At 39.7% G+C, this 20,167-nt stretch overlaps 1 long non-coding RNA gene across 2 annotated transcripts in view; it reads right to left on the minus strand.

Moving 5' to 3' along the window:
• LOC131808188 (uncharacterized) overlaps nt 1-19,478 on the minus strand; it is a 34,592-nt gene extending 15,114 nt beyond the window's left edge. Inside the window, exon 1 of one of the 2 annotated variants that reach the window (XR_009344715.1) lies at nt 19,257-19,478. This is a non-coding gene — a long non-coding RNA (uncharacterized LOC131808188). Of the gene's footprint in view, nt 1-17,769; nt 17,955-19,256 lie in introns of those variants that run through there. The other variant, XR_009344714.1, reaches the window with a different exon arrangement.
• Between the last annotated feature and the right edge of the window lie 689 nt (nt 19,479-20,167).

Here is a 20,167-nt window from a genome sequence, read left to right on the forward strand (position 1 = left end):
TCTTCTACACACCAGACTAGATAAACAGCACCTGCTCTTAGGCTGGCTCAGGAGACTAGCAATCCGCAGTCCCCATCCAAGAGTCATTGCTCTCGGCCAGACACTATTAAACTGGGTAAAAAGCTGCTTGTACCTGCACTCTTAACCAGTCATGTGGTAACAGTAGCCAGAGTTAAGGTAATCCCCTACACTACCTCCTACATGCATCAAGTCTCACAGCACAAATAGCAAATGAATTTCTACACCCAGTCCCAGTAAGGTTATCCAAGCTGAGGGGAGCCTATTAATCTGCAGACATTTTACAGTACTCTCTGTAGCAAACGAGGATGGTTTTCATAGACAGGACATAAGCAGAATGGATGGATTATATCTAGCACAAATACACAATTCTGAATGCACTTATTCTCATTTTTATCCATTCCTGAAACACCATGGAGCATTAGAAGTTTCTACGATTCCTCTTCAGATTTACTTACTGTTTGATTTTTAAGTTTTTACCTTAAATACACAACATCAAATATCAATTAACAGAAATGCTATCAATAATGCTATAATTTAAAGGATTATTTGAAAGATTTAAAGACTAAGGCATTTACCTTCAAGTAATGATTTACTCATTCAGTTCAGTAGATGTGTTTATTATATATACTTCACCAAACGGTTCTGTTTATAGAAGGGTCCGTTGTATTTTTCACATAAGTAGGACTAAATGAAATTTGGGATTCTGAATTTTGAAATATCCACTGAACGTGCCATGTTCTTTCAGGTCCCAGGTCTTTCACAGATCAATCTCCCATCTAGGAAACCCTTTCCACACTTCTATATCAAGGCTTGGGTAGAGATTACCTCTCTTGAAGCCTTTGTCAAGACCTCTGAAGAGAATTGTTCAACTTTCTTCATTGCTACCACTAGTACATTTTTCATAGTGGCAATACTGTAATTTTTTTTCTCACTTATCCCCCACCCTGGCAATCAGCTTATACAAGTATGGTGAGATATTCTTTGTTTCTGCCCCAGAATTTTTGTTTCTTCCTCAATAGGTATTTGAATGAATGAATAATTAGAGAGTTAAGATCCCATTATGAGGTTACATTCTTCTCAATATGATCATCTGGCAAGGAGGGAAACAGGGGGAACTGTCAGGCTTCAAAGGTGGAAAGACCAAACCAGACAGTTTCTGTTTCTTTAAACAGAAAGCAGGAGTCACAGTCAATAGCACAAATTACACGAGTTGTGCCATGAATAGTACATTGAGAGAAGACTGTCAACGGCTGCACAGAAAGGACAGCGGTGCTAATGTGGCTATAGTTCAAGTTCCCTCCTGCTGCCACACCCCAAACTTTCAAACAGAGGAACTCTGCACCAGTGAGAAAGTCTTGGAGACCAAGATATTTTTGTAAGGGGAAAAAAAAAAGAAAAGTTACTTAAATATACTCTGGATCAAATATTTCTGAAACAATTTGGTGCACAGGAATCCCCTGGAGCTCCTGTTAAAAATGCAGACTGATTTGGTAGGTCTGGCTGGGGCCTGACATTCTGCATTTTCAAACAAGTTATGAAGCTGTTGATGTTGGTCTATAAACTCTCCTTTTTAAGGAGCACTTGTGGCACAAGGATAGATATTCTGTTTTCCTCCAAAACCCAGGTGGGACTTATCTTACATTTAACCAGCATGCCCTTGTTACCATTCCTTGTTGTAACCTAATCTTGATGGTGCTAATTATATAAAACATCACTGAAAAGTCAACTGGAAAAAATCTATGATTTTAGAAATCTTTAAATTTTCTTACCTATACTCTGGTAATACCATTGAAAGAAAATTTATGCAGGTAGAAATTGCCTTATTTTCTATGAAACAAATGTAAAAAATTGTTAAGATACACAGACAAAATAAACTACACACTTCGTAGTAGTACTCTGTGTGTGTGTGTGTGTGTGTTTCAGAAAAGAAAAGAAAAAATCTATTTCTAATAACATAAATGCACACTTGACACTGTAGCACATGCGACAGTGTCTTACTAGCCCCAAACAACTTTCCTTCCCCGAGTGCCTTAAAAGCATCACTGTTCCAAGTTTAAGTCCTCCTCAAAAGAAAAAAAAAAAAAAACTAGAATGATCATTTTCTCATAATTAAATCTTAGCCATTGCTTAAGTTTGTATTAAAGGAATAATTTCTCATAGACCAGATTCCCCAGGTTTCTACTTTTCACCTTCTACTTTCTCTTCCATTATCATCATTATTAGTCTCTGGACAAGGACCATTATCAAGAAGAAAGATGAATGACCAGGAGGATAAGGAATGACAAAATGAAATTGCTGTCAAGAATTTCTTGAAATTTGTAGCTAAAATAAGTTTAGGATTGCAATTAGGAATTCCATGCCCTTGACCCCACACATTGGACGATACAATAAGGAATGAATGTATGATATACAAGAGTATTTGGCAAATAAAAGCAACTTTTAAAAAATGAACTTTTTTCTTTTTTTCCCCCACTCTGCAATAAGTTTTGACAAGTTACTCTCGGGTCATAAGATTCTTTGTACTTTCTCTGCAACCACGTTTTTAAGAAATGTAGAAATCCAAAAATTCATCAAAATATACTTCTTGGTACTGATAACACATTTGACCATAACAAATCCCCGTTCTAGGTTTATCCAAGCTAACAGCCTAACATTGTGAAAGATGAAGGAAAAACATGTATACCCAGATCTCTTGAATAAGCATATTTCCTGGAAGCTCATCAACTGCCTCCTCTATCTGGGCCAGCCTGAGGTTTTGTTTTGTTTTCATTTTCTTGTCTTAACTTTCCCCTGGTCAGTAACATATCCTTGTCTTACTTCATTTGTTCTCCTTTGAGAACCGTGAACATGAACTGTGAAAATCTCCTGAGAAAAGTCATGAGCGGTAAATTTCTGTTAGATGCGGGGGCTTAAAATGGCACAGACTCCTTGCTCTGCCTTGAGGCTTTTCCATCCTCAGCCTTGTGCCCATGGTGCCGCCTCACCATCCCTCCCATGGCAGGCACCACCTCTTCACAGGAGCCTTTCTGGGCCTGCTTTCTACTTTTTCTGGGCCACCTCACCACTGCTCTGATGCTCTCTCTGCCACATGTTCTGTCGTCTTCCCAGCCCTTGCCTGTTGCTGAAGTCATCTTCACCTTTGCTCATTTAAAGGCGGTATTCCCTCCACCAGAGCGTCAGCCCCATAAGAAAAAGAACACTTCTGTCTTTTCTCTGAAGCATCCTCAGCACCAAGAGAATCACTGGCACACAGCATGTGCTCAAATAAATACTCAGGAGAAGAATTATGCAGGCTTTTTCCTCGGACAACTGTTTTGAGTATTGCAAGTATCCTAATATTTGCTATGGTCCTCTGTTCGTGTTAACATAAAGTGGACCTGGTCTTTCTTAACATGTCATTTATGTAACAATATTTACATTAAAATACATTAAAATGTGTGGGCACTTTTTAAAACCCTAGGCCCGGTGAGTCTTTCCCGTCCTTTTCTTGACTTGTGGGTTCACGCTTCCTGAGTGAACGGCACACCAGTGACTCAGTATCCTACTTTCTCATGCATTCTCCACCAAGGGCACCAGGCACCCCAGCTGCATTCTGCGATCATCTTTTGATCCCATCCTGCCATTGGGTTTTAAAACATTGCACAGAAGATGCTGAGAGAATCACTCCACACATTCAGAACAGATCTTATATGGACTAGATAAATGTTTGCCATGCCAACTATTCTTCAGACCTTAACTTTAATCAGGAAACTAGTGTCGCACTGAATCATGTTTCTCAGCATTCCAAAATACTTCTCTGTCTCCTTGACTTGGGTTTATTTTCTTAATATGCAACAGAGAAAAATGTCTTTTTAATATAAAGAAAACTAAAGAACACAGCAAGATGACCTATATATATCTAGACACGTGGATGCTGTTAGTAACCACTAGTAGTCTCCAACTTGTTCTGAGGTCAGGCCTATCATCATCACCACTTCTGGATAAAAGTTTTAAGGTTTATAAAATGGATGGACTTTAAAGACACTAAAAAATAAACTCAGTAAGCTTTGGCTATGACACACCATGCCCAAAGTCTGAGCTATTAAAACATTCCCAAATGGACAGACTCTTATACAACAACTCAAAGGCTACATCACCCATGCTGATGCTTCTTATTGTACCAAATATTGCAAGGACCACTGTGTACGCATTAAACTCTCTGAAGTCAAGAAAAGTAAAGCCCCACATGACCATCTGTGTCAAATGTTAAGTGTGTCCCTCAGAAAGCCCCACATGAAGCCTACCCTTGCTGAGGCAAATACATTATGGCATTTCCACTGCAGCTGATACTCTAAGTTACATTACTGGGAATGCCACATAAGTGATTGACATCTTGTTTGTACTTCCACTGGAGAGTAAAATAAAATTTTTTTTCAAGAAAGCTACACAGTGTGAATAAATATTACTGTTCTGAGAAACACATGGCTCTCTTGAATGCTCAGTGCTCAGCTGCATCTATATGTTAATCCATTATAGCACACTTGAAATCGAAATTAGGTATTACTACTGATCGGCACATCAGGGAATCTGTCATTCTTTTAACTGATTATCCATAGTGCTTTTTTCTTCAGAACCTACTGCATGACCAGGAATACTGCAAAACATAAGCTGCACTTTATACAAGATGCCTCAGTGTACTTTAAAACTGCTGATCTTTCTCTAATTTGTGTAGGAAACCTTTTTTCCCCACATTATTACCAGATGATTGCAACATATCCCAGTTGATTCACACTTGATTTCAATTCCACTTAGAAAGGTAGGATGATGAATAATGAGGACAAGATCATATCCTAACTCATGTGAGGTAATCTACCAAAACAATGGCCAAAGAAACTTGTTCTATCCAGAAGTAGGGAGCACGGGGTGCAACTCTCCCTGACTAGCCACATGACACAGGGTATGAGATAAATGAAGTGTTGACTAGGGAAAAAATAGGGAGCTTGGTTTAAAAGAAAAATAAGTCATAGTTACTTGATCTTTTGAGTAATAAAATGTCAGAAACATTCTGATAACTGGGCAGTGGGTTTAAAGGGAATGCTAGGAGAATCTGGCCATACGGACAGTCTTGTTTTAGGCAGACTCACAGCAGGAGGAGGCTGGAAACATGGATGCTTCCAATAAGACTGACAGAGAGGGCACCTTGTTCTTCATCTCTTACTAACCATGACTCCATCTTCCAGTTTGGACAAAATACCTGCATTGAACTCTGGGTGTCAACACTTGTTTCACAACCTAAAATTTCACAGAAATGAGCTAACAGAAGGACCTGCATCATGTTAAACGTAAGATGACTATGTTTTTAGCTAAAAAGGGAGTAAGTACTTCTCTTCACTTATGGCAACACCTTCCAGAAGAGTACATTATCTATCTGATCACTAGTCATGCTGTTCCTGAGCAAGGAAAGCACAGCTCCATGTTGTTACATCTTCTTCAGTTTTTAAGACCCAACTGAACCATTACCTCTTCAGAAGGGCCCACTTCAACCATACCTCTCACCACACCCCTCTAAGTTTAGTTCACATGTATAGGCAGACACACAAGGAAATGCCTCAGCTGAAGAAAGGTGCCCACACTCTAACATGGTGGAAACACAGAACCTGGTAAGTAGGTACATGATAAAGATAACTGAATGTGGAATTGTGCTTCTAAATTACAGTAAAGCTTAGTGCTTGATTACATCATCACTTGAGAGGCAATACTTTTCTCATTTAAGGTAAAAATGAATGAAGGAAAATATTTCAAAAGAGAGACTAAAATACAGGACAAAGACACGTAAAGGAAATATGGAATGTAATAAAAATGGAGGGACACCTAATTTCTCCCTCCTATATTTTAGGGTCAACCAATACTAAAATGTTGAAAACTACATTAAGCAATTAAAATCCAGAAAGGGTAAAGGGTCCCATCTATAACCAAAACACTTACAGAAATTACTTCCTAAAGCACATATAGAATTGCAAGGAGTCATGGGTTTGGTTGGGGTGGGGTGGGGTGGGGGAGTAGTGCTCCTCCCATGAAAGCAGAACATATCCAGAATATGTAGGAAAGGCGGGAAGCGTCCTAGACAAACATGGAGATTCCACCTTCTGAAAGAGATTTGCTGAAATAGGGTAATTTTTTTTAATTTATTTTTTTTTATTTTCAGCATAACAGTATTCATTATTTTTGCACCACACCCAGTGCTCCATGCAATCCATGCCCTCTATAATACCCACCACCTGGTACCCCGACCTCCCACCCCCCGCCCCTTCAAAACCCTCAGATTGTTTTCCAGAGTCCATAGTCTCTCATGGTTCATCTCCCCAGAATTTCTGAGTCATGTTCTTAAAAGATTCAGTAGGACAATGAATCTTTTTTAAGGTCTAGGAAAATAAAATGGTGATGCACAAATAAGTAACAGGTGGAAATCAGAAAATATTACATGGACATGAAACATGGAAAGCATGAATCTAGAGTCGACCACAGAGTCCTCCACTGTAACCCTGTGTGTCACAAGACCTCCTTGGAACTAGATAGGTTGAACAGAGAAAAATATCTACATAGAGCATGCTTAAAGTTGTAAATTCTGTATCTAAATAAAAATCCTACACAACCCTATAAATGCAGAATATGAAGAAACAAAAATCAGGCCCATAGTCTTTTTCTCTGAAACATTAAGCTCCAGAAGACACTGTGGCCAATGGCTCACTGTAGGCCAAGCCAAGTAGGATGGGCAATGGAATACCACCTATATGGAGAAGAGAAATTCTGAAGTAGACCAGGTGCTTATGTAAGAATCCAGTACATCATAAAGTTAGCTAACACAATTTAGAATTTTAAGGGAAAAAAGATAATGATTCAGAAATAGTCAGATATATTTGTTTGAAGGTAAAAGAAAGATATTCTAGAGTTGGAGTTATACCAGCCACCTTTCTCCCTTCCTCAACATATGAAGCAAATTCATATTCAGGCAAATACAGAGATAACTTAATCCAAAATTAAAGGTGCAGAGGCATAACCACTGTAACAGTGAGCTATACTTATAGAATAGGAGTTACTATGGTTATAAAAACCAGAGTAAATTCTGAAAATGATTAACCTAAGAGAAATAACATTCTAAAAATATTATACTAAAACAATCTGGATACAAAATACTTAAAATAGCTGAAATGTGGGAAGTACAAAAGAGATAGGATTAAGGTAAAGTTTTCATCAAGTACTGCTTTACTCTTGATATGAACAATTACAAGAAAAAAAGTTTTGAAGAGTATTATGCTAATTTAAAAATAATTATTAGTAGCACAGAGGATGATAGGGGAAGGGAGAGAAAACTGCATGGGAAGAAATCAGAGAAGGAGACAAACCATGAAAGACTGGACTCTGGGAAACAAACTGAGGATTATGGAAAGGGACAGGGGTGAGGGGATGGGGCAACTGGGTGATGGGCATTAAGAAGGGCACATGATGTGATGAACACTGGGTTTCATATGCAGCTAATCAATCGCTGAATTCTACATCAAGAACTAATAATGTCCATGTCTGGTCTCTCTACTCTGTTCCACGGGTCTATGTGTCTGTTTTTGTGCCAGTACCATGCTGTCTTGGTGATCACAGCTTTGTAGTAAAGCTTAAAATCAGACAACGTGATGCCCCCAGTGTTGTTTTTCTTTTTCAACATTTGCTTAGCAATTTGGGGTCTCTTCTGGTTCCTGACAAAATGCCAGTGGAATTTTTATTGGAATGGTATTGAAAGTATAGATTTCTCTAGGGGTGCCTGGGTGGCTCAGTGCATTAAGCCTCTGCCTTTGGCTCAGGTCGTTGTCCTGGGGTCCTGGGATCGAGCCCCACATCAGGCTCTCTACTCTGCAGTGAGCCTGCTTCCCCCTCCCCCTCTGTCTGCCTCTCTGCCTACTTATGATCTCTCTCTCTCTCTGTGTCAAATAAATAAATAAAATCTTTAAAAAAAAAGTATAGATTGCTCTAGGCAGTATAGACATTTTAACAATGTTTATTCTTTTGACCCATGAGCATGGAATGGTCTTCCATCTTTTTGTGTCTTCTTCAATTTTTTTCATGAGTGTTTTGTAATTCTTTGAGTACAGATCCTTTACCTCTTTGGTTAGGTTTATTCCCAGGTATCTTATGGTTCTTGGTGCTATAGTAAATGGAATCAATCCTCTAATTTCCCTTTCTGTATTTTCATTGCTGGTGTACAAGAAAGCAACTGACTTCTGACATCGATTTTGTATCCTGCCACAATATTGAATTGCTGTATGTGTTCTAGTAGTTTTTTTTTGGGGGGGGGAGGGATTCCATATAAAGTCTTTTGGGTTTTCATATAAAGTATCATGTCATCTGCAAAGAGAGAGAGTTTGACATCTTAATTGGCCATTTGAATACCTTTTATTTCTCTTTCTTGTCTGATTGCTGTTGCTAAGACTTCTAATACTATGTTGAACAAGAGTGGTGAGAGTGGGCATCCTTGTTGTGTTCCTGATCTCAAAAGGAAGACCCCTCAACTTTATAGTTAAATAATCTTCGACAAAGCAGGAAAAAATACACAGTGGGAAAAAGACAGTATCTTCAATAAATTGCTGGGAAAATTGGACAGCTATGTGTAGAAAAATGAAACTCGACCATTCTCTTACATCATACACAAAGATAAACTCAAAATGGATAAAAGACCTCAACATGAGACAGGAATCCATCGGAATCCTAGAGGAGAACATAGGCAATAAACTCTTTGACTTCAGTCACAGCAACTTCTTTTTTTTTTTTTAAATTATTTATTTGACAGAGAGAGATCACAAGTAGGAAGAGAGGCAGAGAGAGAGAGGAGGAAGCAGGCTCCCTGCTGAGCAGAGAGCCTGATGCGGGACTCCATCTAAGAACCCTGAGATCATGACCTGAGCCAAAGGCAGCAGCTTAACCCACTGAGCCACCCAGGCACCCAGTCATAACAACTTCTTTCAAGATATGTCTCCAAAGGCAAAGGAAACAAAAGTAAAAATGAACTTTTGGGACTTCGTCAAGATCAAAAGCTTCTGCACAGCAAAGGAAACTGTCAACAAAACAAAGAGGCAACCCATGGAATGGGAGAAGATATTCACAGGTGACACTACAGACAAAGGGCTGATATCCAAGATCTATAACAGTCAACATACACAAAACAGATGTCACGTCAAAAAATGGGTAGAAGACATGAACAGACACTTCTTCAAAGAAGACATACAAATGGCTAACAGACACATGAAAAAGTGCTCCACATCACTTGGCATTAGGGAAATATAAATCAAAACCACAGTGAGATACCACCTCACACCAGTCAGAATGGCTAGAGTCTTTATTTTTTTTTTTTATTTTTTTTTTAATATAATTTTTTATTTTTTATAAACATGTATTTTTATCCCCAGTGGTACAGGTCTGTGAATCACCAGGTTTACACACTTCACAGCACTCACCAAAGCACATACCCTCCCCAATGTCCATAATACCACCCCCTTCTCCCAAACCCCCTCCCCCCAGCAACCCTCAGTTTGTTTTGTGAGATTAAGAGTCACTTATGGTTTGTCTCCCTCCCAATCCCATCTTCTTTCATTGATTCTTCTCGTACCCACTTGAGCCCCCATGTTGCAACACCACTTCCTCATATCAGGGAGATCATATGATAGTTGTCTTTCTCCGCCTGACTTATTTCGCTAAGCATGATACGCTCTAGTTCCATCCATGTTGTCGCAAATGGCAAGATTTCATTTCTTTTGATGGCTGCATAGTATTCCATTGTGTATATATACCACATCTTCTTGATCCATTCATCTGTTGATGGACATCTAGGTTCTTTCCATACTTTGGCTATTGTGGACATTGCTGCTATAAACATTCGAGTACACGTGCCCCTTTGGATCACTACGTTTGTATCTTTAGGGTAAATACCCAATAGTGCAATTGCTGGGTCATAGGGCAGTTCTATTTTCAACATTTTGAGGAACCTCCATGCTGTTTTCCAGAGAGGTTGCACCAGCTTGCATTCCCACCAACAGTGTAGGAGGGTGCCCCTTTCTCCGCATCCTCGCCAGCATCTGTCATTTCCTGACTTGTTGATTTTAGCCATTCTGACTGGTGTGAGGTGATATCGCATTGTGGTTTTGATTTGTATTTCCCTGATGCCGAGTGATATGGAGCACTTTTTCATGTGTCTGTTGGCCATCTGGATGTCTTCTTTGCAGAAATGTCTGTTCATGTCCTCTGCCCATTTCTTGATTGGATTATTTGTTCTTTGGGTGTTGAGTTTGCTAAGTTCTTTATAGATTCTGGACACTAGTCCTTTATCTGATATGTCGTTTGCAAATATCTTCTCCCATTCTGTCAGTTGTCTTTTGATTTTGTTAACTGTTTCCTTTGCTGTGCAAAAGCTTTTGATCTTGATGAAATCCCAATAGTTCATTTTTGCCCTTGCTTCCCTTGCCTTTTGCGTTGTTCCTAGGAAGATGTTGCTGCGGCTGAGGTTGAAGAGGTTGCTGCCTGTGTTCTCCTCAAGGATTTTGATGGATTCCTTTCGCACATTGAGGTCCTTCATCCATTTTGAGTCTATTTTCGTGTGTGGTGTAAGGAAATGGTCCAATTTCATTTTTCTGCATGTGGCTGTCCAATTTTCCCAGCACCATTTATTGAAGAGGCTGTCTTTTTTCCATTGGACACTCTTTCCTGCTTTGTCGAAGATTAGTTGACCATAGAGTTGAGAGTCTATTTCTGGGCTCTCTATTCTGTTCCATTGATCTATGGGTCTGTTTTTGTGCCAGTACCATGCTGTCTTGATGATGACAGCTTTGTAATAGAGCTTGAAGTCCGGGATTGTGATGCCACCAACGTTGGCTTTCTTTTTCAATATCCCTTTAGCTATTCGAGGTCTTTTCTGGTTCCATATAAATTTTAGAATTATTTGTTCCATTTCTTTGAAAAAGATGGATGGTACTTTGATAGGAATTGCATTAAATGTGTAGATTGCTTTAGGTAGCATAGACATTTTCACAATATTTATTCTTCCAATCCAGGAGCATGGAACATTTTTCCATTTCTTTGTGTCTTCCTCAATTTCTTTCATGAGTACTTTATAGTTTTCTGAGTATAGATTCTGTGTCTCTTTGGTTAGGTTTATTCCTAGGTATCTTATGGTTTTCGGTGCAATTGTAAATGGGATTGACTCCTTAATTTCCCTTTCTTCTGTCTTTCTGTTGGTGTAGAGAAATGCAACTGATTTCTGTGCATTGATTTTATATCCTGACACTTTACTGAATTCCTGTATAAGTTCTAGCAGTTTTGGAGTGGAGTCTTTTGGGTTTTCCACATATAGTATCATATCATCTGCGAAGAGTGATAATTTGACTTCTTCTTTGCCGATTTGGATGCCTTTAATTTCCTTTTGTTGTCTGATTGCTGAGGCTAGGACCTCTAGTACGATGTTGAATAGCAGTGGTGATAATGGACATCCCTGCCGTGTTCCTGACCTTAGCGGAAAAGCTTTCAGTTTTTCTCCATTGAGAATGATATTTGCGGTGGGTTTTTCATAGATGGCTTTGATGATATTGAGGTATGTGCCCTCTATCCCTACACTTTGAAGAGTTTTGATCAGGAAGGGATGTTGTACTTTGTCAAATACTTTTTCAGCATCTATTGAGAGTATCATATGGTTCTTGTTCTTACTTTTATTGATGTGTTGTATCACATTGACTGATTTGCGGATGTTGAACCAACCTTGCAGCCCCGGAATAAATCCCACTTGGTCGTGGTGAATAATCTTTTTAATGTACTGTTGAATCCTATTGGCTAGTATTTTGTTGAGTATTTTCGCATCTGTGTTCATCAAGGATATTGGTCTATAGCTCTCTTTTTTGGTGGGATCCTTGTCTGGTTTTTGGATCAAGGTGATGCTGGCCTCATAAAATGAGTTTGGAAGTTTTCCTTCCATTTCTATTTTTTGGAACAGTTTTAGGAGAATAGGAATTAGTTCTTCTTTAAATGTTTGGTAGAATTCCCCCGGGAAGCCGTCTGGCCCTGGGCTTTTGTTTGTTTGGAGATTTTTAATGACTGTTTCAATCTCTTTACTGGTTATGGGTCTGTTCAGGCTTTCTATTTCTTCCTGGTTCAGTTGTGGTAGTTTATATGTTTCTAGGAATGCATCCATTTCTTCCAGATTGTCAAATTTATTGCTGTAGAGTTGCTCATAGTATGTTCTTATAATACTTTGTATTTCTTTGGTGTTAGTTGTGATCTCTCCTCTTTCATTCATGATTTTATTTATTTGGGCCCTTTCTCTTTTCTTTTTGATAAGTCGGGCCAGGGGTTTATCAATTTTATTAATTCTTTCAAAGAACCAGCTCCTACTTTCGTTGATTTGTTCTATTGTTTTTTTGGTTTCTATTTCATTGATTTCTGCTCTGATCTTTATGATTTCTCTTCTCCTGCTAGGCTTAGGGTTTTTTTCTTGTTCTTTCTCCAGCTCCTTTAGGTGGAGGTTAGATTGTGTACCTGAGACCTTTCTTGTTTCTTGAGAAAGGCTTGTACTGCTATTTATTTTCCTCTCAGGACTGCCTTTGTTGTGTCCCACAGATTTTGAACCGTTGTATTTTCATTATCATTTGTTTCCATGATTTTTTTCAATTCTTCTTTAATTTCCCGGTTGACCCATTCATTCTTTAGAAGGATGCTGTTTAGTCTCCATGTATTTTGGTTCTTTTCAAACTTCTTTTTGTGGTTGAGTTCTAGCTTTAGAGCATTGTGGTCTGAAAATATGCAGGGAATGATCCCAATCTTTTGATACCGGTTGAGTCCTGATTTAGGACCGAGGATGTGATCTATTCTGGAGAATGTTCCATGTGCACTAGAGAAGAATGTGCATTCTGTTGCTTTGGGATGAAATGTTCTGAATATATCTGTGATGTCCATCTGGTCCAGTGTGTCGTTTAAGGCCTTTATTTCCTTGCTGATCTTTTGCTTGGATGATCTGTCCATTTCAGTGAGGGGAGTGTTAAAGTCCCCTACTATTATTGTATGATTGTTGATGTGTTTCTTTGATTTTGTTATTAATTGGTTTATATAGTTGGCTGCTCCCATGTTGGGGGCATAGATATTTAAAATTGTTAAATCTTCTTGTTGGACAGACCCTTTGAGTATGATATAGTGTCCTTCCTCATCTCTTATTATAATCTTTGGCTTAAAATCTAATTGATCTGATATAAGGATTGCCACTCCTGCTTTCTTCTGATGTCCATTAGCAGGGTAAATTCTTTTCCACCCCCTCACTTTAAATCTGGAGGTGTCTTCGGGCTTAAAATGAGTTTCTTGGAGGCAACATATAGATGGATTTTGTTTTTTTATCCATTCTGATACCCTGTGTCTTTTGACAGGGGCATTTAGCCCATTAACATTCAGGGTAACTATTGAGAGATATGAATTTAGTGCCATTGTTTTGCCTGTAAGGTGACTGTTACTGTATATGGTCTCTGTTCCTTACTGATCTACCACTTGTAGGCTCTCTCTTTGCTTAGAGGACCCCTTTCAAGATTTCCTGTAGAGCTGGTTTGGTGTTTGCAAATTCTTTCAGTTGTTGTTTGTCCTGGAAGATTTTAATCTCTCCTTCTATTTTCAATGATAGCCTAGCTGGATATAGTATTCTTGGCTGCATGTTTTTCTCATTTAGTGCTCTGAAAATATCATGCCAGCTCTTTCTGGCCTGCCAGGTCTCTGTGGATAAGTCAGCTGCCAATCTAATATTTTTACCATTGTATGTTACAGACTTCTTTTCCCGGGCTGCTTTCAGGATTTTCTCTTTGTCACTGAGACTTGTAAATTTTACTATTAGGTGACGGGGTGTGGGCCTATTCTTATGATTTTGAGGGGCATTCTCTGAACCTCCTGAATTTTGATGCTCGTTCCCTTTGCCATATTGGGGAAATTCTCCCCAATAATTCTCTCCAGTATACCTTCTGCTCCCCTCTCTCTTTCTTCTTCTTCTGGAATCCCAATTATTCTAATGTTGTTTCGTCTTATGGTGTCACTTATCTCTCGAATTCTCCCCTCGTGGTCCAGTAGCTGTTTGTCCCTCTTTTGCTCAGCTTCTTTATTCTCTGTCATTTGGTCTTCTATATCACTAATTCTTTCTTCTGCCTCATTTATCCTAGCAGTGAGAGCCTCCATTTTTGATTGCACCTCATTAATAGCTTTTTTGATTTCAACTTGGTTAGATTTTAGTTCTTTTATTTCTCCAGAAAGGGCTTTTATATCTCTCGAGAGGGTTTCTCTAATATCTTCCATGCCTTTTTTGAGCCCGGCTAGAACCTTGAGAATTGTCATTCTGAACTCTAGATCTGACATATCACCAATGTCTGTATTGATTAGGTCCCTAGCCTTCGGTACTGCCTCTTGTTCTTTTTTTTGAGTTGAATTTTTCTGTCTTGTCATTTTGTCCTGAGAAGAGTATATGAAGGGGCAAGTAAAATACTAAAAGGGTGGCAACAACCCCAGGAAAATATGCTTTAACCAAATTAGAAGAGATCCCAAATCATGAGGGGGGAGAAAGGGGATAAAAAGAGGTTCAAAAAGGAAAAAAGAAAAAAAAAGAAAAAAGAAAAAAGAAGAAAAGAATTTAAAAGAAAAGAAAACACCTAAGAAAAATATAAAAAAAGAAAAAATATATATATTAGATAAACTAGTAAAAAATCGTTAAAAAAGAAAAAGGTAACAGTTAAAAAAAAAATTTACCCGAAGGCGAGAAAAAAAAAAACAAAAAATCAAAAAGAAAAAAATTAAATTAACTGCAAGACTAAAAAAAAATCACAGGGAAAAAGCCATGAGTTCCATGCTTTGCTTTTTCCTCCTCTAGAATTCTGCTGCTCTCCTTGGTATTGAAACCGCACTCTTTGGTAGGTGAACTTGGTCTCGGCTGGATTTCTTGTTGATCTTCTGGGGGAGGGGCCTCTTGTAGTGATTCTCAATTGTCTTTGCCCCAGGCGGAATTGCACCGCCCTTACCCAGGGCCGGGGTGAGTAATCTGCTTGGGTTTGCTTTCAGGAGCTTTTGTTCCCTGAGCGCTTTCCGTAGAGTTCCAGAGGACGGGAATACAAATGGTGGCCTCCTGGTCTCCGGCCCTGGAGGAGCCGAGAGCCCAGGGCCGCACTCCTCAGTGCGCGCTCAGAGAACCGCGCCCAGTTACTCCCGTCTGCCTGACCTCCGGCAGCGCTCCAAGCTCACCAAGCCTGCGACCGGTTCAAGGTCACCCCGAGCTGCGAGCTGCGAGCTTACTGTCGGCTCTGTCTCTGTAGCCGGCTTTCCCGTTCCAATACCCACAAGCTCTGCGACACTCAGACACCCCCGATCCTTCCGTGACCCTGCGGGATCTGAGGCCACGCTGACCCCGCGTGGGCTTCGCCCCGGGTAGCCTCTGGAGCGATGTCCCTCAGCGGAACAGACTTTTAAAAGTCCTGATTTTGTGCGCGGTTGCTCCGCCGCTTGCCGGGAGCCGGCCCCTCCCCCCGGGGTCTATCTTCCCGTCGCTTTGGATTCACTTCTCCGCCGGTCCTACCTTTCAGAAAGTGGTTGTTTTTCTGTTTCCAGAATTGCTGTTCTTCTTCTCTTCGATCTCCGATGGATTTTCAGGTGTTTGCAATCTTTAGATAAGCTATCTAGCTGATCTCCAGCTAGCTGAAGTAGTCTCAGCCAGCTACTTCTCTGCCATCTTGACTCCTCTCACCTAGAGTCTTTATTTTTAATGAGTGACAATCCAGAGACCTTCACAAATCCCCAAATTAGTAGCAAATAATTCTACCTAAAATATATGGTTTTTCTCTGAATAAAGCACTTGCTAAAACAAATTCAAGAGGAGTCTTCTTTTCACACAAGGATCTTACATGGGAAATGTCAGTCACAAGCAAACTTGCCATACTTTTCTTCATTTCATACATGCTTCTGCGTTCTGGTTAAAAACTGTATTTCTTAGGTCTCTTCAATTTTGATATGAGCACACCCAGTTAATGGTCTTTTTTCCACCTCTTTATTTTTTTTTAAACAAAACAAACAAATCACTTCCAGAGAGTTTCCAACTAAGTAATGAGTAGAGAATTAACACATGCTCAGTGAGATGCCACCTCGTGGTTCCTGCCATCCCAGAAACTTAGAGGATTTAAATGTTCGTCTCAACACAATTAGAAAGTGTTGCAGAGGGGCAGTCAGTTAAGGCTCTGCCTTCAGTTCAGATCATGATCCTGGGGTCCTGAGATTGAACCCTCATGTGGCTCCCTGCTCAGCTGAAAGCCTGCTTGTCCCTCTGCCTCCCTACCTGCCTCTGCCTCATCTGCCTCATGTTACTTTTCTGCCTTTCTCTCCCAAATAAATAAATAAATAAATAAATAAAATCTTTTAAAAAGAAGGCAAAAATGTCACATATCTGCAGTCTACTCAGGACAGGCCACACCACCACGTTCACTCAGCAAATGCCCAAGATCTGCAAGAACAGCTGGTACACTGCATGCAGACTTCAAGCCAGACTCTCCTTCCAATCTGGCCTGTGTCACAAGCACATCAAACTCTAGGTGTCACTCTGTAATAGACACCACACTACACATTCAAACAAAACAAGCCAGAGAAAATTTATAACACACGTTTGTACAACTCTCTCCTGGATTTATAGAAAAAAGAAACCAACTCGTCCAAATCATGTGAACACACTAGTGCACAAATCAATCTGAAAGGAGAGAAAAAGCTCTTCACAACTCTCCTGCCTTCTAACAATAAATACTACATGCTAGTGTGAATTTTCCACATGTGTAGCCCTGATGACCTTTCTACTGCCTGCCCTTAAATGATTCCTGGAATCTTAGGGCACCTGGGCCACAACAGAAGTTACACCAGAATGTAACTTCACACTTCCACAAACATGTCTCTAGTTTCCCTTCCCCCAAGGTGAATTGAGTAATTCAGTATATCCTCTTATGTCAATCCCAAGTTTTTCACCTAGAAGTTTCAAGGCATAAAGAAAACTATACTCTTAAATAGTAAATTTAGAGGTTAAAACATCCATTGAAAATGGCTTCTTTTAACTTAGACACTTGTAGTATAATCCAAATTATTAACATGCTATAATCAAATTTTAACCACAAGCAATCCATTCTAAGAATCCCCAGAAAGTACTGGATGTTGATATTTATTTCCATCTCCCATTTGCAGAGATCATAAACATTTCATGATTCAAGGCAGACACATGATTCAAAGTATCACCATAGGCTATAGAAATGAAAGGCCTGGGCCCTATGTTTGATTATTATCCCAGTATCCATTATAGAGCACAGAACAGAGAAGTGATTTCTGAGCTAACTCCCCAGCGATGGGAACATGTGAGACAATTGAGGAAAGGGAGCAATGGGCCATCAGGACCTCTACTGTGGTCCCTGTGCAGGGGCCTCAAGGTTTATCAAGGAGCAGATCACACTATACCGCAACAACACTGCTGTCACCAGGAGTTCTTCCCACCAAGGGCTCGGTCGACATTACTAAAAACAAGTATGACTACTGCTGTGAAGCCAGAACAATTATATACATGCCTCTCTTGTAAAATACATATAACATTTTAAAATATACATTAAATATAATAAATATAATACATTAAAATATACCTCTGATGTTATAAAAAAATGACCTAACATTCTGGTCAGGACAAGCAGTGGCACTGATTTTACTCACCACCTGGAATTCAGGACAGCTTTGGGGATTGGAGCTGGGTGTCTACTGGCTCAGTTCTTTTAAAAATGAAGCATTCTCCAGAGAATGTGACCTAACACTAGGTTTGTTTCTTTTTTCCAGTTAAAATCAGTCATTCAGAATTATTGCAGTGACCCAGGAGCTGCATTCATGGTCGGAATCATTCTTTGAAAAGAAAAAAAAAAAATCCATGGAAGCATCTAAGTATTTGAAATCCTCAATAAGAACTTAAATTCCAAGGATTTAAGAAGAATCTGTTTTACTTGTTCATTTTGTTTGTTCTTGTCCCTCCTCCACTCAATAACAGTAAAGTGGTCCTTGTGGAAAAAAGATTAAAAAGCAGTAAGAATATGAGAGGTTGGCGGAAGGAAGTCCTTCACTCAGCATGAAAAGAGGGGAGTAGCATGGAAGTATGTTTGCACACTGGACCATCTGAAAGAAGTCCTGACAAACACAGCAAAGGACAAATAAAGCAGGAGCTGTGGAAACCAGTTATTGCAAAGCCACAATTCTGCTGTCTTGCTATGTGGCATTTGCTCCTAACATAGGGTGTTAACCATTACATAAAGAAAGCAAAATGATTGTGACTTAATCCTGCTGGATACCTGCCCTCAATGTGCTAGTCTGTCTAGGATTCAGCCCAAGCGATTCCACTGAAGGCTTGCATGGGCTTCAGACTCATTTTCATCTGCAAAGAGTTTTAAGATATGCAGTTCCACCAACAGAAGAACAAAGAAGGTGAGGGAAGAAAAATGAAGTGGGGGGAAATGGTGGGGGGGTACAGATGGAAGCAAACATCTCAGAATTGTTTATAATCCTATTATATTCATAATTCTAGTTTTTCTTCAGGAAATGCTTCTCTCTTATTAATATCTGAGGTAGAGTGATGCTATTAAGGGTTAAAAGTTATAAATGCTCCCCATCTATACTGGAAAAAATATCAAAACTCCAATTACTGATAGCAAATACAATGCAACTATACAGAGAGTGAAAAACAGCCATTCATTTCACCTTCTTTTGCACAACTCTGGGCTCAGCACTGGGTCTGGTTGTGTTCTTAGTATCAGAAAAGCTAGTAAAAATCCCTTCCCCCTACTTTGAGGAAAAGAATTAGAGGCTAAACCCACTATCTCTACAAGCTCACTTGGAGCAATAAAGAACAAGAGAACCAGTGTTGAATTCCACTAAAGTAAGACAGCTTCCACTGCAGCCCTAGAACCATTGCCGCTCAGCTGGGACTCCCAAACTAACTACACCCAGCAAGACTCCATATGCACAAGAACTGCCTCCACTCCAGCATTACCCCCACACCACAGAGGGCAGGAAGATGGTAAGTGGGAGGTGTACGGTAAATTTCAAACAACCAAACTTCATCTTCAGTAATAAAGGAGAAACAAACACTAGTGACCATAGCTTACTCCCCTTCCTCTGTGTGCCCCTGAAGAATCCCACAGGTCATCGGCACTCACCTGCTGTGGTCTGCCTCTAGCACCCACACCTCTCCGACCTGCATCTCCCCACCGAAGCAAGGGAGGAAGAGACACAGCATACCTCTTCCTGAAATGACATTCAAAGTGTTTTCTTTCTCTTTGGGTGAGGGGACTGAGTGCAGGGAAGATGGGAGTGTGATGGAGACACGAAGTACTGCTTCATTTGGCCATTATATAAAGCATTCTTTTCATCCTAAGACAAGCATGAGATGAGTAGAATGGATTTGTGTGTGGCTTTTCCACTTTATGTTTGCAGTAGGCCACTTTAGAACCATGCTTCCGTCCAGCCAAGGGCACTGTGGTAACAAAGCCTGAGAAGCCCAGGGAAACCGCTTCAGTAAACCCTGAACTTTAAGTTCCCTGATCTACAAGAACACGAATGTGCTGATGATTTAGTCAAGTTTTTCACTAAGAGAAGTAAGTCTTTCTAATGAGGTATCAAGCTCTATTGATACTATCGAGCTTCTCTGTCCAATCAGTAGCCACTACGCACATGAGGCTATTTAATTTTAAAATTTAAATCAAATGAAATGACTTAAAATTAAAACTTTAGTCACAGCAGCCATATTTCAAGCACTGAACAGCACATGTGGCTAATGCTTATTTAACTGGATAGCACCGACACAGAATATTCCCATTATCACAGAAATGACTTAAAATTAAAACTTTAGTCACAGCAGCCATATTTCAAGCACTGAACAGCACATGTGGCTAATGCTTATTTAACTGGATAGCACCGACACAGAATATTCCCATTATCACAGAGTTCTACAACACAGAGCTGCCCTAGAGAAAAAGCAACTGAAAATTTTAGATCTGCAAAGGCTATTCAGAATCAAGTGATTTAACATTCAAAACTAAATGGAAGCATGAATTTCATGCTAACAGAC

This window comes from Mustela lutreola, chromosome 9 (assembly GCF_030435805.1).
Source record: "Mustela lutreola isolate mMusLut2 chromosome 9, mMusLut2.pri, whole genome shotgun sequence".
Lineage (NCBI taxonomy): Eukaryota > Metazoa > Chordata > Mammalia > Carnivora > Mustelidae > Mustela > Mustela lutreola.